The sequence below is a fragment of the Dermacentor albipictus genome, chromosome 3 (genome assembly GCF_038994185.2).
Source record: "Dermacentor albipictus isolate Rhodes 1998 colony chromosome 3, USDA_Dalb.pri_finalv2, whole genome shotgun sequence".
Classification (NCBI taxonomy): Eukaryota; Metazoa; Arthropoda; class Arachnida; order Ixodida; family Ixodidae; genus Dermacentor; species Dermacentor albipictus.
The window spans coordinates 167,377,705-167,402,727 of NC_091823.1; the positions used below are offsets into that span (position 1 = coordinate 167,377,705).

Genomic DNA, 25,023 nt, shown 5'->3' on the forward strand with positions numbered 1-25,023 from the left:
TTAGCCTAGTTGGTACTGATTCATAATTAGTACGGTATTTACGTCGTATCCGCTAATCACCAACTGCTCGCGTTGTCTGCTTAGGTGCTGTTTAAATGCGGCTAATAAAGAAATACACAATCACCTGCCCTGCAGCTTAATTTGCTTAGATTCCTTCCGTATAGTCGCATGTGTTCGCACTCTATGCAGTGCCTACCTTATCTGCCGTTTTTTTTTCTTTTGCTTGGGTTACTGGGTCATATGTACTTGTATGTGACGCTCTTCAACGACAAAAAAATATATTATTATAAATTTATCCGGTGCTCTGGGCGAAATCAAATGCTCCTAATACATATGTTGAGACAAGATTGTCTGAATATATATTCGTGCAAGACTGCCTGAATATGTATCGCCACCTGCAGTAGTGGTCACAGTGTAGGAGGTAGGCAAGGACAAGAAGAAAGAAGACCGGGCGCTGACCACCGCACTCGACAGCCAGAGGCCGATACAGTCATCACTATAGTACGTGATCACAGAACCGTTCCCCAGTTAGAGTGACTCAACTACCTAGGTATCACATATGAAGGAAAACTAAACTGGTGTTCTCACATATAAAATAATGCAACTAAAGGGACACGAACCGTAGGTATACTTCCCTTACAAAAATTTCTACCAACCGTGTTTAAACAGTCTTTAGACTATCGTTACTAGAACGTACCAGCAGTTATAGGATATTGTTCCAACGGTCTTTAGGCTTCCTAACTCGCTAGTGACACCCTAGAAGCAATTGGCCACCCACGTTATTTTGAATCATGTTCATAGGCTGTCTGTCAACTACCTACTAGCTCTCTAGAAACAATTTTCTTTAGACTTGCTATTAACATTCATTAAGTTGAACTGTGTTCATAGGCTGTCTGTCAGCTTCGTACTAACGGTCTAGAAACACTTTTCTTTAGACCTTCTATTAACATTCATTAAATTGAAGCACGTTCATACATTATCTGTAAACATACTATTAATACTTTACTAGCGCTTTCTTCAGACACCCAAGTAACATTGTGCCAACAATTGGCCACCTGCACTGAGTACAAGCATGCTTGTAGGCTTTGTCAGCATCCTACCAGCATTCTAGAGACAGTCTCTTAGGCCTCATCGTGACTTCGCCATTTATTTATAACCTCCTACGAACATTTTCCCTTTAGACATTCCAGAAACATTGACCGGAATTGGTCACAGTGTTTGAAAAAAACATGTTCAACGCTGCTTATCAATATATAACAACCTGCAAATTTATAGCTTTAAATCGCGCTATAATGCTTAGTGCTGCAACTATTCATTTCCTTTTTTGGGGCACCATCAACGTCGCGCGCCTCATGCATGCTTATGCGATCTTACTGGAGCATTGATAAATTATAAGCTCTTGACGCACTGTGCAGCTGAGGCCACCGAGTGCGAAAGGAGCTACTGTAAATAAAGGTGTGACAAACTGGAAACGCTGCGAAGTTTACATCATTTATTATATTCAATCAGCCAAACTTGTCAACAGCATCAATGAGACTGTAGTCATGCGAAGCTGCTTCAGCATTCTGGGCGTTAGTTGCGGTTGCACATTAGCTATCATGGATACGTATCTTTTTGTGAGCTTTTATGCTGTGTAATTCTGGGCGTTGTATCCTGAAAGAAAAAGGAAGTGAGTAGCAGTTAGCTGCGTATTACTGTCCGATAACTAGATGTGCGCTTTAAACAAGCAAGACAAAAAAACATAATTATTTAAGCTCGCAGGCGTGAAACTATACCCTGAAGATTTCACTACCACTCATCCTATACAGATAGAGATGGAAGCAGCAAAGAATGAGTTCATGATGAGACAATGTTTACCATACATTCAGTCTTCGTGATCACTGTGAAAACGTAGTGTTTGTACGCTTCGTCTTTATAGCAACTTCAAGCGAACCGCATGACGTGGCATAGTTCGAGCATGTAAGAAAATCATTCTTAAAACATTTCACGCCATTACAGTTAGCGTTATAATAACCTGTCAAATTGCGGCATAACAAACTTAAATCAAAATAGTATCAAAATAAAATGTTTGTGAAAAATGATGGAAAAAAACATAACTTTTACAATCATTTGGAGACAGACAAAACTTCGGCGCAGTGATGTCTTGAGGAACAGCTGTTCGCTACTTATGCACTGTGCAGTTTAAAACACCGGGCAGTGTCAGTATTAAATCCCTATCACTTCACACGACACTGCATCGCAGCTGGCAGAGAAGTTGCAGAAACGCTCACATCACGGAACGAAGAAAACGCCGTGGGCTTCACAAGCACGATGCTGGTTGGCTTGTGTCAATGAATCAGCCACAACACAGTATAAGCATAAACAGCAGCAAAAATAGCTATATTGCTGCCACAATACACGACCAGACACCTACAACGCTCCGACCGTTCCACGCCCGGCTGGCAAAGGAACTGATGGCGATGGCGATGGTCTCTTCCTTTGCCTCGACTCGGTCCACTGTCGAATTTGTGCGCATGCGCGTGAGAGGCACGTGACATCCCATCCACCCGCTTCGTCTTGACCACTGTGGAACTAAAGTCCCCCTTTACGCCGAACCATGCACACCCCCCCTATTGGAAAATCCTATTTAAATTCAAACTGGGTTATACAGGTTTAAACTGGTTCTAACAGGGACCTGTTTAGCAACAAACAGGTATAAACAGGACCAGTTTACACATGAACAGGTTTGAACGGGGTCCCGTTTGGCATGCAAACAGGTATAAACTGGACCAGTTTACACACGAACAGGTCTGAACGGGGTCCCGTTTGGCATGCAAACAGGTATAAACTGGACCAGTTTACACAAGAACAGGTCTGAACGGGGTCCCGTTTGGCATGCAAACAGGTATAAACTGGCCCAGTTCACATATGAACAGGGCTGAGCGGGGTCCTGTTTGGCATGCAAGCAGGTATAGGCACGACCAGTTCAAGCAGAAATGGGTCTTAACAGGGGCCCTGTTTGCAACTAAACTGGCTTATACTGGACGCAGTGGCACCATATAGGGTCGCCTGTTTGTCACAGAAGCTGGTTTAATCTGGAGCTTTGTGGCCACCATACTGGATGGCATCATGCATACCAGTTTAATGCTTGAATAGAAATGGGGAGGAACTTTTTTATTGTTCGACATCCTGACAATTTAGCCCCTAGTGCTAAATTGGGGCCATTATCAAGCTCTACAGAAATTGCGTGACCACCTCGGAACATTCACATACCAAACTGCGATATGCTAGCTGCGAATATCAAACCGATTCCCGGTCCTGCCCAGTTTAAAAAGACAACAGGAATTCCTGCTGCAAATACAGAAATTTCTGTTGTATGACAGAAGTTCCTAACGTTTCTGTAGTTGCGACATACATTTCTGACGTTACGACAGCAATTCTGACGTCGCAACAGAAACATTCGGTCACGACAGCCAGGAGTTCTGAAGTCGCAACAGAAGCACTTTCCGTCGCGGCCCTTTAAAATGTCAGCTTCGCATCGGTGGTGTACACTGTACTTTTCTCTTGCGCGGTATTCAATCGTGCTTCTCTGAAGTCGGCAATACTGATAGCACCGACACCGGTATTAAAGTCGACGTGGCCAATTGTTATAATTGTGCCGTGACGACGCGGCACCAGCAACACCCTACCGGCCTCCTCAAAATCGGCCGCTGATCAAAATCATACCATCTGCGGGAATGGCTGCGTATCCGCTTTGTTTTATTTGGTAAGATGGGGCACACAGTCCTGTGGACTTACAAGTGCGGTTACACTGACACATTAGTTAATTTCCCAGAAATATTGCACAAGCTTATGCGAAGCGGAAAAGAAGTTTTGGATTGTTCCACAAAGTTGCGTGAAAAGCTTTCTCGCTCGGGTCTCATTAATCTGGTACAACGCTGCCGTGAGAAGCCAGTATACTGTCCGCATCAAGACTCACCCACGAGTGTTTATGTAGCTATTTTGCATTGAACACACGAATTATATGCGAGCTCAAAAGTGTAAAGAGCAAGAGACAACTGTCGAAATTAGCAGTAACAACCTTCAGTGTCCCCGGTCACCGTTGTCTATTTCTGAATTTCTTATTAAATATGGATATCGTCACAGCAAAATAGATGGTCTAGCACTCCACGATGTACCTGTCGATGGTAACAACACTTTTGCGCATATAGAGATGCGGCAGTTGACGCGGTGAAGTGAAAGCGCATCTTGGCTTTTAAAATGTAAATGTAAACAGCAACCCAAATAGCGAATTATATTGTTGGCATAGCCAAACAGAGGGTATGCTCTGCGTGGTGTAGTGGAGGAAGAAGAAGACGGCGTTCCGAACGGTCGCTTTTTTCATGTTCTCCGCTCCAAAGGATTTATCGGCCCCTGGCCGAGGTGCTGCTCAGGCTTCAGCCAGCAGCAATGACTACCGTGTTGTGATACCTCGTCTTCCTACCGGTAAGCTGGTTGTGGACTCCGTTTTCCTGCATGCTGACTTAAGTGGTCGACCGTACAGAGCCCAAGACTTCAGAGACGCCCTTCGGAACGTTATTGACCTAAAGGAAATAAGTTCCATCGGTCAATTTCAGATGTCACACGTGTGGATGGTGACGTGCAAATCATCAATTACGAAATCAAAGCTAGTCACGTGCGGAGAATTATCCGTAAAAGGTAGACGCTGCCTCGTTATTGACCCCGAGCCCACAGAAGTGAAAATGAAGCTTTTATGGCTTCCTGAGCGTTTGGCAGACGATTACATTCGAGAAGCGCTCCAGGCTTACGGGAAAGTGAAGTCTATATCAGCAGAAAGCTGGAGAGTATCGGAAATGGAGCAAATGCGTACCCTAAATCGTGACGTGGTGTTGACTCTTGCCGATGGAGTCGGCGTGGGAGACGTTCCACATCTGCTACACGTTTGTGGAGTGCAGAGCCTTGTATTGATTCCAGGCCGGCCCCCACTTTGTCTCCGCTGTAACAAGGTTGGGCACATTCGTCGAAACTGCAGAACCCCACGTTGTGAAGCCTGCCGACGCTTTGGCCACACAGATGAAGAATGTGTTGTGACATACGCCGACAAGCTACGACACAGGACAAGGCCTCCAGAAGAAAGCCTGCAGGAACACATAATGGATGTTACTGAGGTTCTCGACGCAACGGGAGACGTTCCCTCTTCCGCGAATACCAGCTGTGCCAGTAAAGCCCCTCTACATGTTGAAGACAATGACATCGCAGAACCGCCCGTGGAAAAGGAAAGTAGCGAAGAGAAAGACGTGCCCGCTACTACGCAGACAGTTTCCTCCCAGCCAGCGAATGAGACAGCCGCTGATGACTCATCTGCTACACCGAAGCACGTCAACACGTGCGCTATGCTGTCAGAAGACAGACGAAGTAGCGCGGATACATCAATTCCGAAACGCCGTGCGACTAACAGATCAGAATCAAGCACGGACAGCGAGACGGCCAGTACCACAAGGAAAGCACGTCGCCGCAAAACATCGACACACTCAGGACAGTGCCGGCGATCAAGGTCCAGGAGGCCTGGTGAGGGTTCGGAGGGAGCCTCACCGTTACCCTCTAAGACCGACCGCATAGAGAATTAGGTCTAAATAGTTGGTATTCACCATGGCCCTGTCCCAGCAACTTCTCTTCGCAACTTTGAACGTGAGAGGCCTTAGGTCTTTGCAGAAACAGGCGCAGCTTCGCCGGCTTTTGTCTAGGAAGTGCCTCGACTTCGTCGCCGTGCAGGAGACGAAGATTGAGAGTGATGACGAGACAGAAAGGGTTTTGCGACCTTTTCTGTCTGACTATAACGTCTGCGTTTCACACGCTCTTGGTTTATCCGCGGGCTGTTTCCTGTTTCTGAAAAAGAGCCTACTTTGTTCAGCACTTAGTTACCATGTAGACGCTGAAGGCCGATATATATGCTGTGATTTTGTGTTGCAGGGTGTGCCATGGCGATTAGTCAACGTCTATGCATTTAATGACGCTGCAAAACGAATTGTCTTATTTGATACTGTGCGTAGTCTAATAGACTGTGATCGTTGCATTGTGTTAATGGGCGATTTCAATTGTGTATGTGATCCGTGCGATCGAAGCAGCATTAACACTCAGCGGGACAGGAGTGGTGAAGTTTTGTCTAACGTAATAGAAAATGCAGGGCTCGTTGATATAGGAGTGTCGGGACAGGGAGCTCGCTCTTATACACGAATTCAAGGTCGCTCTTATGCCCGCCTTGATCGGATTTATGTTTCTTCATCACTCCTCTCCCGGGAACTGTCCTGCACTACTATCCCAGTTTCGTTCTCGGATCATTGCATGGTTATCGCAAAGATTGGTGAGAAATCTGCAACCAATTTCCGACCACAGTGGGCACTCTGGAAGCTTAACTCTGACCTCCTAAATGATCAGGATTTTATTAATCGCGTACACATGACCCTAAAAAATTCTCTTTCTACTGACTTGCCGTTATTTGCAGCTTGGGAACTCTTTAAAGAAGAGGTTCGTACAGTGGCTATAGAAATTGGATCGCTGAAAGCATTCTATAGAAAGAATGAAGAAACATTACTTCTTAAGAGCCTACACAACCTTTACCAGATGGAATGCGAAATGCCAGGCACTTACATTGTTGACATAGAAAATCTTAAATGTGAGTTGCAAAAGTATGATGCACTGCGTTACAGAGGTGCGCGAGTTCGATCTCGAAACATGCGCGCTCTGCAGTCTGAGCAACCAACACGTCAAGCTTTACTTGACGAGCGACGTCACGCTGTTTCCAAAGTAATTCCGGAAATATACTCCGAAGGTACTCTTTTAACACATACGAATGACATAATTTCTAAGTTCGAAACTTACTACAGTGTGTTGTTTAGTGCTCGGCCCGATGATCACGATGCAAAAGTTTTAGAGAGTTTTGTGTCTCTTGTAAAACCTTTACAGGATGATGACTGTGCATGCATTAGTGATACCCTTACGATACAAGAAATTGAGCTAGCTATTGATCAGCTGCCTCTGTCGAAAACACCCGGCCCTGATGGACTTTCCTGTGAATTTTACAAAGCTTTCAAATCAGTTATCAGTCCCATATTATTGGACATTTTTATTACAAGCTTAGAGGTAGACGCCCTTCCGCAATCTTTTTGCAAAACCCACACAGTTTTAATTCCAAAAAGTTCAGATAAGGAGAAACTGCGTTCTGTTGAAAGCTACAGGCCAATCACATTGTCAAACGTAGATTATAAAATTTTTGCAAAAATTTTATCGAATAGATTGCAATTTGCGATGTCAATTCTCATTGGTTCCCATCAGACGTGTGGAATTAGGGGCAGATCCATTCAAACCAACATACATATCGCCCGTACACTCCTTCAGTATTGTTACGGTTCCACTGAACAGCTTGCAATGCTCCAGGTAGACCTTGCTAAAGCTTTTGACCGTGTCAGTCACTCCTATCTATTTACACTTCTGGAGCATGCCAATGTTGGCTCTGTCGTGCTTAAAGGCGTTAGGCTATGCTATACGTCTTGTACCACTCGTTTAGTTATTAATGGCCAACTCTCTAAACCAGTTTCCATTTGCTCTTCGGTAAAACAAGGATGCCCTATGTCCCCATTACTATTCGCCCTTTATCTGGAACCGCTATGCTTAAGCGTAATTCAGTCGAGTGACATCCATGGCTTCAATATACTGGGTAATGAAGTAAACGTCTTAGCTTATGCAGATGATTTAGCGTTCTTCTGCACGGATAAGTCCAGTGTAGAAAAGGTAGTATCAAAAATAGAGGAATTTGGCAGCGTATCAGGAGCACGAATGAACTCCGCAAAAAGCTTAGGCTTATGGTTTGGCGCATGGTGCTATACACCAGAACAGTTTGCAGGCATTAATTGGACCGGTGTCCCGCCAAAGTATCTCGGCGTGCCGCTACACGCATATAAATTAAGCGCACACTATTGGAAAGAACAGGTTTCTGCCCTGCAAGGTTACGCCCAGACATTCATTCCACATCGACTATCTATTTTTGGGAAAGCTGAGGCCTGCAATAAGTTCTTGGCAACAAAAATTTACTATGTATTGCAAGTTATACATTGTGCCAGGCTCTACATCCAACGCTTTCACCGAATCTTTGCGACCTTCGTATGGTCTTCCACTTTTGAGCCCATGAGGCGAGACAATATTTTCAGGCCCGTTAGTGAAGGTGGGCTGGGTTTAGTACATCTTTATGTGCGGCAAATAGTGTCTCGTTTCTTCTTTTTTCGTGATACATCACATCCTATAATTCGGTCATTCATGCAAGTCACACTTGTTAATGCTTTACCTGATTTAATCGTTTCTTCGAATTTTTCTTCACGTTTATGCTTGTGGGGGTTCATGCAAGAAGTTTACTTGGCGGTTCGTTTCCTGACAGTTCGGTTTTCCACAGAATACTTGTACTCTGTGTCGCGTAAAACGTTATACAAAGATCTATTGTCCATGCTTTTTCCGCCTCCATTTTACCGATCACTATACATCCAATGGCCAGGTCACGATGTTCTAAAACGAGTTCGTAAAATGTATATATCCCCTTGCTGCAAAACATTCTTTTATAAAGTTCATAGTGAAACCATACCGGTTAAAACATGGCTACAGAAAAAGGGTATCTTTGTCTCTTCTGTTAACTGTCGCCTTTGTGACGTGCCAGAGACGATTGAACACTGTTTTATTAGCTGCACCGACGCCATACTATTTTGGGATGTCCTCCAACGAACTTTGAAAAAAGACTTTGACATCAACGCTCATACTGTGCGATACCTGCTGCCGACCGCTGATAATAGTGCACCTTTTGATATGTTTTTTCTCATCGGAATGCACAGTTTGTGGAAAACGCGAATGATGGACAGAAACGCCGAAACGGTTGTACCTACAAGGGTGAATTTCATCCAAATGACCCTACACCTAAAGCAGGTTTATGATGAACTTGATACCCAGCCAGACTGGTACCCCATTTTGGTGAGGTGCCTAACCTTACCACCCTTCTAAAGTGAAACCACATTTCTACCCACAGTATGAACGATGCCTTTTCTCTGAGTGACTGTCAGTGTTGTCAGTGTCAGTGTCAGTGTTGTTGCTACTGTAATAAATACCATGAAAAAAAAAACTCTGCGTGTAATTGTGGTGCATTTTGTATTCATTGAGAATCACGAAACCCCTGGGACCGCGTAATGTAGCCCGCAGTATCCTTCGTGTGGTGCGCCGATGTCGAAGGTATGACCCTTCGCCACTTTCTTTGTTCCGGGCTCCCGAAAAGGATCTCCTCCTCTGGCACTCTCGCATCGTATCACACTGTACGGAAGAATTTGGTGAAAATTGTGCTCTCACGTCCTGTAGTTGATCCGCAATTCAACAGTGTGTGCGCCGGAAGGACCGTTGGTGCAGTCGATGCCGTGGCACCTGTGACGCTAAAAGGAGTGCTTTCCGAGTACGCCTAGAAAGGTAAGTCCGGCGCTTGCGTGTATTCTTCCTGTCTATGGTTCGTGAAGTGTGCGTTCTTGTACGTATCGCAAGATCCGTACAACCGAATCCGAATGAGTAAAGCAGCAAGAATTATAAATGTGCTTTTCAAATGGTTGTTCTTCATGTCGCAGTGCACGTTTAGCAAAAAGTTCCATGGAAGTTGCCCTAAAACGTATTCATGTTACCAACAGCTCTATCTGTGGTTTATTTACTTTCACCTCTGAAGCACGCTAGCGCGGGTGGTTCTTTGATCTAAATGGGCACAAAAATTCAAGCAAAGAAAGTTACTGTTTGTGTACATAATTTTTCATTGAGATATAGTATAGGCATTTTTAGAAGTAGTACGTCGATGTGTCGTCTTCACAGCTAACAGCTGCGCGATATAGCACCCGATTTCTTCGTCGACGCATGGCCAGATTTTCAGCTTGTATGGAAATTCTGTTTATAGAGTGTCGTCAGATGACGTGTATTAGTGTCCTGTGTGTTTTCGTGTACTTGTAAAGGGTTCCGATCTTGCGGAGAAGCCGAAATTACAAAAGCAATGTTTCTTTTTAATCGAAAAATCTTTCTCCTTTCTGTATTGTCTCTCCAGAAACAGAGGTGGTCTGTTGTAATTTTGAGCGCATCGTCCTTTGGGAGCAGTGCTTTGTTGCGCCGCATAAACAAATTCGGTTTTGGAACGCTTTTCATGTCCTAAGGAATTTTTCGATAGTACAATTCACATTTCACGTTATACAGCTGTACGTTTGTGTGAACCTTTTCATAGTAGATTCATGTTTGCTACAGTTCGATTTACGTGTTATTTAACCGCCTGTGATGTTACGGTCAGATATTTGCACAACCAGTTGCAGCTTCATGCAACTGGTTGTATGAGACTTTTTTCAAAATATGACGTGATCTTTTTATATCACAAGTTTGCAGTTTCAGCAGGGATTACAATAAATTAAGCATTTATTATTGTTTAGGGATGGCAAGATTTTGTGAACCAGAGGCACCTCCACATATGCACCTGCGGCACTTCTGCAGCCTCAACAGCACGGCAAAGTACCTGATATGCATGCTGTGACAAGGTGTGTGCAAAGCAGTCGCTGTCACTTACACGAGCTACAGATTTTGTTCGTATCATCCATGTTTGGAAACTCTCCTGAATTTTTCGTGGGTTTACAAATGTGGGCTCATTTTACAATTTTTTCAATGTCACTTTAGAAAGACAATGAAGTTGTGTTGGTTAAGATGTTTTAAAGCTGTTGAGAGATTAAGGGCATGACATTGTTAAAATGCATGTAAAAAATTAATTGTAATGGTACTTGTACTGGTTTATTATTAGCGATGCAACATCTCTAACAAGAACATCAGAGGGGCACTTGCTTTAGGAAAGTTTGGTCAGATAAATTCATAAAGCAGCGTAAAGCGGCAGCAGCAAGCACGCTGAGAAAGCTCTGTAATCTAAAAAAAAACAAAGTTGTCAGTTACTGGTTTCAAGTTCGCTGCTGCTTTTTGTGCTGCACGACAAGTTAAATAATGGTTGATAATGTGTGCGTGATGTAATAGTTCTGCGCAAACACACGAGGTGGAGAGAAGTAATTATTGAAGGGAAAATCAGACATCCGCCCGCTCGTAGCATTTGCTACAAAGGAAACCCATATGTGTTCCTCAAAAGGAAAGCCGCACAGTTGAAGAAAAATTCGTCCTGGTCCGGGACTCGAACCCGGGACTACCACCTTTCCGAGGCAGCCACTCTACCATCTAAGATAACCAGGTGGCTCGCACATGGCAGGGCGAAGTCGAATTAGTTGACAACACAAAGCAAAGGCAAGGGTTTGACGTAATATTTTTTTCCCCTTTATTAATTACCTCTCTACACCTTGCGCGTTTCCGCAGAACTATTACGTCAGACCCTTGCCTTTGCTTCATGTTGTCGACAAATTCGCCCGGCCATCTGCTAGCCGCCTGGTTATCTTAGATTGTAAAGCGGCTGTCCCGGGTTTGAGTCCCGGACCTGGACGGTTTCTTTTTTTCAGCTGTGAGGCTTTCCTTTCGAGGAATCCGTACGGGTTTCTTTTGTAGCAATTGCTACGAGTGGGTGGATGTGCGATTTTCCCTTTATTAATAATGTGTGTGTGTATGCAACAATGGGGGTGCTGAGAGCAAGCTTTAAAATAATGTGTGCTATGTCCCCAACAAAGAATTTAGTGTCTGCAGCATTTTTACAAAATATTATGTTCACAGGTTGGCAGGTATGACATAATGTACAACGATATTGTACAACACTTTTGCTGTAGATGCCATATTCATAACGTTCATTTTCTGTCTACTTGAATCGTATATTTAGAATTTTGCCCACCTTCAGTTTGATCAAGTTACATAGGTAGCCCCCTCTGAGGTAAATATAATTAGGGGCTATTGTAGATAAGCATGATATACCTACTCACTGTATTGTGACATATTTTTAGGGACTGTGTTGTGAGGCATGCATATCCTTTTACCTGTATGTCTTGCTGCCGGTTGCCCGACAAAAGCATAAATGCTCTGCCCACCTTTATTATTATGCTTTCATGTAGACTTCTAACATCTGTGCCCACATAGACTCCATGTTCTTAATTACATTTTTCTAAGTATTCACTGTTGTGCATTACATTATTGTGTTACGTTACTGTGCATTACATGCTTTTCTTTGTTTTATTTGGGAGGGGGTACTCATTTCTATAATAGTACAGAGAATAGGACTTCAAAACAAAAAGCCACGAAAGGTGGCTTCAAAGTGTATGATGCTTGGAATTCTACATTCCATCCCCTAAAGCGCTACCAGTAGTAAAACATTCCTAATTGTCTTTTTTATAAGCTAGCTGCCAGATACATAGTCCCATTATGAGAGTATGTTATTTTTCTTTCTTTGGTCTGACTTGTTTTGTTGAACGTTCTCCTGGTTAGTTCAGAATTTGTTTTCTTGCCACCTCATGCAATACTCCAACTGGAGCCTATGAGCTATGTGTATAATAAATAACTAAATTCCTAAAGCATGCAACAAACCATGCAGCATAGCATTTAAATGTTGCCAGTTTATAATGCTTCTTGAGTGCAGCGCAGCATGGAGCTTGAGGTTGATCTCTTCAGATGTAAAACAAATTGCAGGTTATGAAAATGTGGTCCTACAAACTGCTGGTTACGCATGTCAGTCAGCCTGTTGCAGTGGTCACAAGTGAGAATGTAACCAAAAGCTGGGCGTGCTCGGCCATTTTGCATATGGCACAGGATAAAGCTTCACCTCTGCTATTGCTTCTCTTATAATAATGGCCTTCGAGTATACATGCCGAGTTATGCTTCTGGGGACACTTATTAGTTAACCTTATCAGGTAATACCATTAGCCTTATGGGTGCTCTAATGTTGCAGTGCCTGCAGGATGGCCAGCATTACAATACACATTAAAATTATTGTACAAGTCATGCAATGGTATCGGGATTGGCCCACCAAGTGACACCCTTTAATTACACTATACCTGGAATCAGCCCAGCTCACTCAGTCAGGGAGACATCCATGCATAAGGGGAGGGGTATAGCAAATAGAGGGCGTTCAATTAATCTTTCTCACATAGATAGCTCATACATATAATCTTTCTTAAATTGGATGCTTTGTTGCTCAAAGTGAAGTTACTTATGTGCATAATGTCAGCATTTCGATCCTATTTATGCCTAACGAAAGTTGCTTTGTTCAGTGTCACTTTTTGTATTGTTTCGCTTGTGATTCTAAGCTCAGTTGTTTTATAACTGCTATAGGTATGGCTGGACCTGGAGAAGAAGTGTAAGCAGACCATGCTATGTTGCTGATCTGCGCTTATCTCCACATCCAAGTTGGTCCCGCGACAGTTGGGCGCCATTGTGCCTTGCTTCATTGACAAGGTGATATAATATGGTGAGCTTGTACTTCAATATCAGTATTGAAAATTATGTTAAGGAAAAAAGGCAAGGATTGGTCTTTATGATAGATACACTCATGTTCTTTCTTTAAGGTGTTCTTTTGACACTGTTCTGCATGGACATATTTTTAGAGAATTATAACAGTCCTTTATTGCAAAGTGCCATGGCGCTAGTTTATGCGTTAAAGTAGCACTCTTTCACCAAAAAAAGCCGTATTTAGCACACAGTTCACAAGGAAAGAAAGGAGGCAACAGGACAGAGTGCTACTAACAGTTCAGTATTATAGCTCGCACAGTAATATTGTGCAAAAGGTGAAAGGGGGAGAATAGATCTGAACACATATTGTTCGCACAGAAACGAAAAGGACGCATCACGTGGTGAGTGTGACACTTGTTTTACAATGATAAGAAGCAGTCTCACTGTCTAGTAATTCTCTGTATGGGGAGCTAGTGCTAGGCTACTCGTTATACATATAAGAAAAGCCTCAGATATCTCTCCAGCGCTTTTGTCTTTATATTTTGTCACGATCAAGCAGCTTTCAAACATAGGTGCATGTGCACCGAGAGTAGTGCACTACCACTGCTAACTGACCCTCGCATCAAGTTTGCTTGGTCACGCTGCCAGTCATTTATACATTGGCCGGTTTATCCGATGTAGCCTCTACTGCATGAAATGGTATGTGATAGACACTGCACCTGTGTACTGGTACGTGCTTTCTTACATGATTTTTTTCAGAGATAGTGATGCAGGCCTTTTCATTATTTACATGCCTACACAACAAACCACGCATTATCTGTGCTTAGAAAGAATTGTAGGAAAATCTAGCATGAGGCAACTGTTCTCAGCACGAAACAAACTTGATTCGTTAGTTTTCGTTCATTATTGCGATCACACTAAGGCAGACAAGCTTGTAGGCTGTGCTTCTGCAATTTGTACAGCACACTGACAGCACTGGTGTGGGCCTAATCTGTGGGCTGACTGATGGCACCTTCTACGGCGCAGACCACTTGTGTTGGGCGAGGCACCAATGTTGACGTTTGTTCCCTTGTGCAAAACAGCAGTCCTAGGTTTAGAGTAGTTGTAGGAAGACAAGGTAAACATAACTTCCATGGCTTGAGTGGGCTCATTTCTCTTGGGGCATCTAGCTTTTTTTCTTGCAACTGTGCAGAGGTGCTTCCCTAGAGTCAGCGTGAAAATGGCATAGAGTTGTGCATTCGGGAACTCCTGAACAATGATCTGCCGTAGTTAGGGCCTTTTGGAAAATGCACTGTCTACCAAGTGGTAGGAGGTGCATTATTCAGCCACTGATTTCCTGTTGGCATGATTGCACTCGTGCTGTCAGTAATTTCTTGGCTTGCCGAATTATCTTGAGGCCCCACGCTGATGATGCTACCGATGTCTTCATGTGCAGATTTTCAGGATGAGGTTTTTTGCTTTGCAAATGTTGTTGAAAGGTAGGTGGTGCTTACAGGTAGCTATTCTAAATATTAGTGAAATGAATTGGCCCATCTTGCTTCGTCAAACATCGTCACGCCGACATCAGTTGCACAAAAAACCTGGCCTACTTGCAGCGTCGTGCACGAAGAAACAAACAAATCAGTTGCTGGATTGTCTTGACATCGCATACTAAGCTGAGACCAGAACTGCTGTAGCTACAAACCAGGCAGAAACGATGATGAGCAGGGATTCGCAGTAGCGCCACTTCGTGGGGCACCAAGGAGGCTCCGTTCAAAACAAAAATGGCGTTCAGCAAGTAGAACCATGCAACGGTCAGAGTCGGTGCATGGTGCTCTCGATCAAGTTGGCTCAAGGAGTGTCCGAAAAATCAGACGAGAGGTTGCAAGGCGTCCGAATATTCGGAAGTTGTTATACATTATGGTCCATGGAAAGAATGGCAGTGCCGTGAAGCAGACCAAGTAATCATGTCCGGAAAATCAGTCGGCGACTGTACCTATACCTATGTGTCTATGTATACCTAGGTGCAACAGTGTTTGCTGTGATCTGTGCCAGAATTGCTGTTGCCCGTAGATGCCCAACATGTAGGGTGTGAAATTGTAAAATACCTTGCAAAAGTGATCTACGGAAAAATACCGCTTCTGCTATATTTGGCTTTTGCAAGAAATTTAGCGGCTGCTGGCACCTACCTTAAAAGGCTTTATACGGTCTTCGCATGGCCAGGGCCTTGTACTTTTGTGAGTTTGCTTATCTCGAAATTTACCCCAGTTTTTATAACTTCAAGTTGGCAGGATACCTAGACTCCTTTAACGTGTACCCAATAGACCTTACATGGGGGTTTTGGCATTTCCCTGCCATCTAAATGCCGCCATTGTGGCCGGGATTCAATCCCGTGCCCTCTGCCTGAGCAGCGCAATGTCAAAGCCAGTACACTACGGTATTTTGCTGGCAGAAGGGTTTAGTTTCTGAATAATTTATTATCTCAACCTGTCGGTGTTGTTTTTAAAGGTATTTCATGTTTGTATTCTGTTGCTTCAATACTAGTAATTATTGTTAATCAAACGATGTGTCCATCTTTTTCCTATAAGACTTGCTTCAATCGCCTGCTAATTATGACAGCTTATTCTCCCACAGTAATCCATGTTCCCTTGAAACATAGGCAGTGCATGAAACCACATATTTTTCAATAAGATTTATTCATTATCTTCTATGACCGGAATGCTGAACCTTTCTTATCTGTGAAAACATAGGCGAATTTGCCTATGTGCTAACCTGTTGCATGAGTCAAGATAAATTATTGGCTTTACTTTTTCAGGTGGCCTGCTCGCTCTCACCCAAGCAACCCACTCCAGCGGTCTTCTCTCGGCAGACTGGATGCATCGAAATACCGTTAGAAGGTCCAATAAACAGTTCTTGGGACATTTATGACATGCTTTTATTTAAGCCGGAGGACTTCAGGCTTAATGAAAGCTCAAGTGGGTGTACAGAAATACCTACGTAAAGTATACTTGTCTTTTTCACTTACAAGTACATGCCAATACTTTGCCTGACATTTTTCACCCCAAAATTACTTTACTGTGGATTTGTGAACAAACCATTACAGCAAAAAGCACTGCATTAAGACGAGTACAAGTAATCAAACATATACTAAACTTGCAAGAATTACATTTGCATACTTGTAGTAAATATGAAAATGAGGTACAGTCTTCTTCAGGGTGCATTTTCTTGTAGGTCATACATAGAGAACATACTCGTGGGTCATACAAAACTTGTTCATGATTTATCACATCGGTGTTGGTAGTGCTAATCAATTTATGCCGAAAATTGTGTTCATCTTCGTATCAAGCAATGTACCAGGCAAACCTACATATGAAAGTGGCATTCTTGTTGCGAACCTAATGCAGATCTACTTTTCTTCAATGCTGATCGCAAATACACAAGTGTACAAAATAGGTGTAAAGAGTAAATTATATTAAGCAACATCAATCCATTCTGAAAGGACCTGGTATGAATGTAGCAAAAAATAGGTCTGAACAGGGGCAAACAGGTCTGGGTTAGATAGGACGGGATTAAACGGGTCAGGATTAAACAGGATTTAAACGGGTCAGGATTAAACAGGATTTAAACGGGTCAGGTTTAAACAGGATTTAAACGGGTCAGGTTTAAACAGGAATAAACGGGATTTAAACAGGTCAGGACTGAACAGGATCAAACGGGGTCCCGTTCCATAACCCTATTTGATGAAACCCGTTTGAAAACAAATAGGATTTTCTAGTAGGCCCCTACCTGGTGACGGTTGAATGAGACCAATACATTCATCGCCTCTCGGTGACAGGTGTACGTGGTGGGCCTTTGTGTGCGCATCCCCTTACTGGGGAATTGCGCTTTGAGGGATGAATGTAGCGTACAGCCTATTTTGAAAAATACCCTGAGAAGACAGCCGGCTTAATATTGTAGCGCAGTTAGGGGCTGTATATGTTTATCTTTCGAGGCAATTATTGTTCTGAAAACCAACTTTTTCTCCAAATGTAATAAAAATTGACAAAATAATACGATATAGAATAAATTTTGCGGTTACTCTATTTTGCACAAGAACGTCTTTTAGCAGTTGCCGCTTTCAAAGACAAAAATTTGCTTCATGGCGTCCAGCGCAAGATAATCCTGAAAGTTCCTGTGGTAGTACCTTTATAGATAAATAGATGTCCAAAGCGTGGCGAATGTGACGTTGCCGGTTTTCAGGCGCCCGAAGCACAACCACAGTATGACCTTTGATATCTTGGCTCTTGGTACCGCGGAATGCCATAATTCGGGTCGTCCGCGGAATGCCGCGGGTCGTCGCTTGAAGAGAAAACGCAGGAAGAGATCAACACACAGTGAATCGTTGCCCAGGCAGGACACTGGTAAGCAATCATTCACTGTTGATTACGTCCCTACCACAGCAACCAACGATCTTGACACCTTGAACAGGCAAAGCTCAACAGAGTATTCTGAACTAATTGCTCCAGGTGAAGTCAGCGAGATCAGAATTAACGCACGGAGGAACATCTTCCCGGTTGACGTGAACAATAAGTAAATTCTAGATACGCTAAAGGCTGCCACGCTACTGACAAACAACCCAGTGCGCTCCTTTTTTGCGTATGAAAAAGGAACCTCGACTGGCGTTATCTCTGGCGTGACAAAGAAATCACAGACACTGACCTCGAGAGGCTTTTGAATTCTACCACACGAATAGTACATATTCACCGCTTCGGTCAATCCCGACATGTTAAACTAGTCTTTGACTCTGAAACATTACCTGACTACTTAAAAGGTGGATGCGTAAGACACCGTGTGCGCCCCTACACATGCCAAAACTGGTGCAGTGTCGCAAGTGTTTCAAAATAGGACACGTAAGTGCGGCTTGCAAGGGTGATGTAACATGGCAACGGTGTGGAAGGGCTCACCAATATGATAGCTGTGATGTCACTGAACTAAAATGTCCAAATTGCACCATTCCACATGAAGCGACATCAAAAGACTGCCAGAAAATCAAGGCCGGAATGTCAGTGCTTCGAAAGATGGTGGGGCACAATTCCACTCACAGACAGGCTGTATAATCGATACGCAGCCGCAGCTGCCGATCGCGACACAGACGACAGCAAGGCAAGAGTATTTCCCGAACAGATGGACCCTCGGCCGCATGCCGAACTCCTCGCTTGACAAGTTTGCTTCTGCGAACAGGTTGCGAGCCCGATGTGCCTTCTTCGGCAGCAGTACGTGGAACACATGCTCAGCATAAAACGACACTCGCGCCGACCGACTCTGACATTGAATGACCGTCGCTCCCATCCAAACATTCAAGCATGAACGCGTAGGGTGATGTGTCTGCAAAGGTGGTTCAGAATGATAAGAAAGAAAAATGAAAATGTACGAAGTATGATGAAGCACCTCATAACTACGATGCGTTCACTTCTCTGTGGGCTATAGATGCCGTTTGCTAAGATGACGCCACATGTTCTAGATGCTTTGGAACCGGTCCTCGCGGCTCTACAGTAAGGCATCATGGCGCTACCCTTTGAAAACCTATTACAAAGTCCGAAATAATGCAGTGGAATGTCACAGGCCAACGAGGCTGCCGCGCATATTTTCCGCAATGGATGTTCGAGTACCAGTTTGCCATGGCTGTACTATGTGAACCAAACATGGCGTCTTTACTACGCATATCTGGATATATGCCACTGTTATCACGGAATGACCACAATTTAAGCAAAGTGCTGACTTTTGTTCGTCGGAATTTAACGCGCCTTCATAAGGACGCTCCTCCACATGCTTCCAACAAGTACGTTTGCATAACGCCGAAGTACAAACGGCGCACAGTCCTAGTAATCGGAGAATATATACCCCCAATATCGAGCATAGATTGTTCATGTTTGCCTTCCATACTGCAAACTTGTCCAGGTCCCCGCATAGTTATCGGTGACTTTAATGCCCACCATCCCATGTGGGGCTCTGCTTCTACGAACACCCGTGGTAGAACTTGGCTGACTTCATGCTTAGTCAAGGCTTGATGCATGGTGATCAATGAAGACTCGCCAACATACCTTCGAGGCTCTCATTACAGCAGTTGTCTTGACACTGCGTTTGTTTCAAAGAGCCTGCTGTCTGCTACACAGTGGTATACTGATCTCGACAGCCATGAAAGTGACCATCTACCAACATAAATTTGGTTGAAATGGTCACATCCCCCAACTCCGTGCACTGTGCATTCCATCGATTGGCCAACATTTCGATAATCCGTGAACACCGCCTGTCAAGCCATCATATCACCATCCAACACTGCAGATGCCATCAAGTCAACATTACCCGACACAGCAAAATACCTCAGCGCACCTGCACCTAAATCACCTATTGATGGCTAGTACGAGCGACTTAGCGCGATGCGGCGTCGAGCAGAACAGTAATACAGAATGACCAAATTACCATTAAACGTCACTGCACCTCACCGAGCTCAGCGTCATGTCCCGCGCCACCTTGACAAGCTCGACAAGCAACGTTGGAGATCATTCTGTGGCCCTCTAAATCCGAGAAAACCTTTCTCTAGAATTTGGAAAATAGTGCGAAGCCTTCGATCGCCTCCCCAACAGCCGCACCCGTTCAGCGCTGTGGCCACACGGCAAGGCCGGCATGAAGTAGAGGTCGCCTATGACTATTGTAAATTCCTTGTGAGTACCTCTAATGGTATGCCAACGCTATCACGAGTGACTTCTCCACCGTCTAGTGATCACCGTCTGGATGCGCCTTTTGCTATGCACGAGCTCGACGCTGTGATATCTACTTGCCGCCGATCATCTTGTCCAGGACCAGATGTAATTACATACTCCGCGATTTGTCATCTTGAAGTAGAAGCTCGAGAAATTCTACTGACGCTCTACAACTCGACATGGAACACAGCAACTGTGCCTGGCCACTGGAAGTGCGATCGCCTTGTGACTTTGCTAAAACCCTGGAAATGCTGACGTGATCTTCCACATTATCGGCCAATAGCCTTGGCAAGCTGTGTCGGTAAAGTGACAGAGCGGGTGGTACTGAGCAGACTGGATTGGCTATTCGAGAAAAGTGGCGGATTTCCTGATTTTATTAATGGATTCCGAAGAGGCCAATCCTTCATTGACGGTGTGATTGATCCAGTATCTTCTGCTCAACAGGAAAAGAGGCGCCATCGTCTGGAATATGCGTAATATTTTCGAAATTAAAGGTGCCTACGACAACGTGTTCCACCATTCGATTCTTCGGCGCTTGGGGATATAGGAGTAGGTGGCCGGATGTACGCCTGGCTGCACAGTTACCGCAGCGGCCGCACCATTTTCATGTGCGCTTCGGATGGCGAGACTAATAGGCATGACGTTCGCAGGGGTGTTCCGGAGGGTGGTGTCCTTAGCCCAATATTGTTCAATGACATACTGGTAGGCCTTACAGACGAGTTACCTGAAACAACGCATATCAGCACGTACGCGGATGATATCTGTATCTGGTCATATGGAGTCACACGTTCACAAGTGCGTGCAAGGCTTCAACGTGCGGCTACCGTCACGGCGAAGTACTTGTGACGTAGAAGCCTGCAACTCTCAATAACTAAGTGTGCAGTGTTGACATTCACGCGCAAATCAATGTCACAATATCCAATCGTTATCGACGAGACGGCGTTCCCTTTAGTCACCCACCAAAGATTTCTTGGTGTGATAATAGACCGCAATCTTTCTTGGACCAAACATCTTACTGCACTTAGGGCTAAACTGACCAACCATATGCACACTCTTCGTGTAATATCTGAATTGAGATGGGGCCTCTCTGAACGAAGTTTGCTCCAAGTGCACCAGGCACTTTTTGTGGGCTACATACGCTATAGCATGCCTATGCTATCTAACATGGGGTTATCTTGTATGCGCACGCTGGAGAGCCTTCAGGTCTTGCCTTGGTTTGCCGTGCTGCACGTCAACTAAGGGCACAATAGCGGAAGCACGAGCTTGTCCAATAAACATATGCAGGTCTTGTGAACCTGTGCGACCCTATCTTCGCCTGCTTACCAGCCACTCACACTATCCTCTGTCAACACTTCCAAGAACCAACCTTGAATGTGCTTCTTCTAAAACAATTGCATGTCACGCAAGCATTCTACCTGCAAAGTTGCAGGCCAGCAGCATTCCCGAGACACCTCCATGGACATTGCCGATACCACTAGTGAGGCTTCAGATACCCGGAATTATGAAGAATTCCCACGTTTCTTCTATTGGCTTGAAACAGCTCACCGTGTCCCATATATTTACATTAGTGGGACTGTACGAGTATATACCGATGGTTCGGTCACGCCATCTGCCACAACGGCAGCATTTGTCGTCCCACAACGTGCACTTACGCGGCGATTTCAATTAGACCCCAAATAGACATCTACGGCTGTGAAACTTGCGGGAATACGGGAAACTGTCCATTTTATGAGAACGCAGGCACCTCATAAGTGGACGGAGTTCTGCGATGGCAAATCAGCGCTACAGGCGCTAAAATGCTTTTTGAAGAAAGGACATATTTCCAGCTCGTGCTGGAAATCGCCGAACTTCATCACAGTGCTGAGTTAGGTGGCCACGTGATCACTTTTCAATGCGTGCCTAGTCATTTTTCTGTGATTGGCGATGAACTCGCTGACAGTGAGGCATGTTCAGCCGTCTCTTCCTCTGAAGTACGGATTGCCTGCTCACGACCTGACACCAATTCCATGATCAAGGCACTCATGCAGGACCGTACACAGGCAGACAGAGCCCGCGATGACAACATCCACAGACGCCTATATATGATCGACCCAGACGGCAACCCCGAAGGTTACGCGGAGCAAAACGTCATTGCTACACAGGATTCGGCTGGGCGTTGCTTTCACCGCTACGCGCACCTCATTGGCCAGTCGAACAGCCCCGATTGTGAACACTGCCACACGCTTGTAACGCTGGAACACATACTGTGCGACTGTCCAGCATATTGCTGGAGCACAGGATGTTGGAAACTTTCTTAGCCGGCGTTGGCAGGCAACCACTGTCGGAGGACGCTATCCTTGCCCCATGGCCTGACACTGCAACTTCAATGCGGGAAAAGTTTCTGCAGGACACCAAGCCAGACAAGCGGCTCTAGTCGGGGTACTGCCTATTATACATAAGCCCTCACCACTTCTCTTATCATCATCACCCATCCCAATACTTTCGCTCCCCTTCGCTCTACCCCAGTGCAGAGTAGCAGACTAGAGCGCACTAGCTCAGGTCGACCTCTCTGTCTCTCCTCTCAATGAATTCTATCTTCTTCTTCTTGCTTTCGCTTTGATGCAACGTCCTGTTAGTTTCCTTTAATATGGAGGAGCCGTCGGTAGGAGGCACGGACGAAAGTGTACGAATAGGGACGCGAACAAAGCTACATTTTTTTATACAGTAAGGATAATTTCATACTTCTTTCACAGAAAGGTGACGCTTGCCAAGAGTTAATCTTTTCTTTGTCTTCGAACAGTGCGCTTTCTCAAGTCAACCCTCGCTCTCACGCAGCAGCAGCTGTATTTTGCAGCCTTTTCGATGTTTGAGCGGCAACGTTCCAGCACCGTGTTACTCGGGGTTTCCGCTCTTTTTCTTCTTTTAAACAAATATCGTGAGGCTACTGTGCTGACACGTTCCAATTTAGTGCATACTATTTATATCGCGGAGTTGCACTGCAGGCCTTATTATCTCGTTCCAAAGCTAATTGGTGGCCTTGCAATAGCAGTGCGTGGTAAGAGCCGATTTACGCTCGAGCCGCACGCCACGCCACCCTCCTGCTCGCACGCATGTGCTCGGGCGAAAATTTGCTGATTTCGCAGACTGGAACACATATTTCGGTTCGCACTGCATATGCGAGCCGCAGTGTATGCCGAAATTTGCGCACCAGAGTGCGAAATGTGTAGTTTTGCGCGTGACTGCACGCACACAGCAAGCGGGTGGTGTGGCTCGAGCGTAAGTCGGCCTTTAATTAACCAGCCCTAAAGCCAGCATAACGCTGTGCAACTGGCACGCGGCCTGCGCAGTGCTCCACTTTCATAACACCGGTCAATTGGTGCAGCGCAAGGTAATTTCCTTGAAGTGTGCTGACGTCACTGCAGGCTTACTTAGTCCAGTAAAACCTTTAAAAAGATTAGTTCTAACAGTTTAGGAACATATTTTTAAACATTTTAGTAGCACTCCGCCAACAATTCGCCACCGACTTAGATTGCAACGGTGATTTAAAACCAAGAGCTTGAAAGACAAAAAACTAAAAAAACGGAACGCTAGCATTCGCAGCAATGCACAAAAATAAACGGTCTTATCTCGAACAAATCGCCTGTCCCGAGCGTTTCGCTGACGGTAAGTTTCAGGAAAGCTGCCGTGAACCATAGCGTTTATTGTACAGCACAGATGTTCTACCAGCTCTAGGTCAAAGAACACTGCCAGCCGCTTGTAGAGCAAGCTTTTGCGCGAGTCATTTATCTCCTCTTCAGTTTATTATCATTTTATTACAAATTTCTTTGTCTCCTCTTATTTTTCCTCCCTTTCACTCTCTACTCTATACGAATACCACACAGAACTAGATTATGACAAGAGGGCGAGTATGTCATATATCGACATCAATATGTGTTAATTGATCTGCTCACCATCCCTCGATTTGTCTTTTTTCACTTCACCTACCAGAATACACACCGGTGTTCGCAGCCGAACTCCTGGCAATAGTTATTGCCTTGCGAAAGTTACCACTTCATGCTACAAGAGTAGTTATCGCCACAGAGTCTCTTTCTGTATGCAGCGCTTAAAGCATGTTCGAAGTCAGCAGCTATGAACACACTTTATGCATTAGATCCGCCCCACTTGAGTTTAATTCATTTAGTTCGGGTACCAGGCCACCGAGATATAAATCTTAATGAAATAGCCGATTCTCTAGCACCAGGTTCTTTAATTTGTCCGGTGATATCTATGCTGCCGGCAACTGGGCAGTTCACTGCGGCTAGATACAGGCAGTTTTCATTGTCCGCGAAGACCGAAAAAGCCTCTCATTGGAAAAATCCGCGGCCTTTATGCATGTAAATTATTCCTGGAACCAAGAATGATGTCCCAACCGACGAATCGAAGTGTCATTTACAAGACTGCGTCGCCGGACTCCACCACTTAATTTTTACTTGCACATATGTGGTCTGGCAGTATTGCTTTTATGCTACATCTGCAGTGTGCCGGAATCCCTCGATTACTTTGGCTATCGTGTCGGCGATTTTCTACTCCACGAAAACGATGTCTGGAAATTCCGCTTTATAATATAAGACTGCCGTAATGCATTACAGTTTTACTCTCGCTTGAGGCATCGGCATTGTAGGGTACAGCCACAGGAGCGTTTGCCGAGCCATTTATAATGGCTCGGCAAACCAGCTTGAACGGCGTGATCTGTGTTCTTTCTGCACCGCCGTGCTGCAAGCGAACGTTACGCACGGCCGGACGGCATCCCATGTCTTGAGCCCGACGTCGACGTAAACTGCTAGCATGTCGGCTAGGGTCTTGTTCAGGCACTCCGTGAGACCATTCGTCTGCGGGTGGTAGGCAGTTGTCCTCCTGTGGCCTGTCTGGCGTTATTGCAAAATGGCTTGGGTTAGCACTGCTG

The 25,023-nt window shown here is 44.8% G+C and overlaps 1 protein-coding gene and 1 long non-coding RNA gene across 2 annotated transcripts in view; one reads left to right on the forward strand and one right to left on the reverse strand.

The window, feature by feature from the left end:
• Positions 1 to 25,023, reverse strand: part of LOC135896300 (2-Hydroxyacid oxidase 1-like) — a 129,804-nt gene that overhangs the window by 92,830 nt on the left and 11,951 nt on the right. The gene's annotated exons all lie outside the window — the stretch shown is intronic.
• On the forward strand, positions 9,149 to 16,272 carry LOC135896295 (uncharacterized). Its single transcript, XR_010562664.2, has 4 exons — positions 9,149 to 9,471; positions 10,458 to 10,562; positions 13,267 to 13,402; positions 16,178 to 16,272. It is a non-coding gene; the product is annotated as an uncharacterized lncRNA (long non-coding RNA).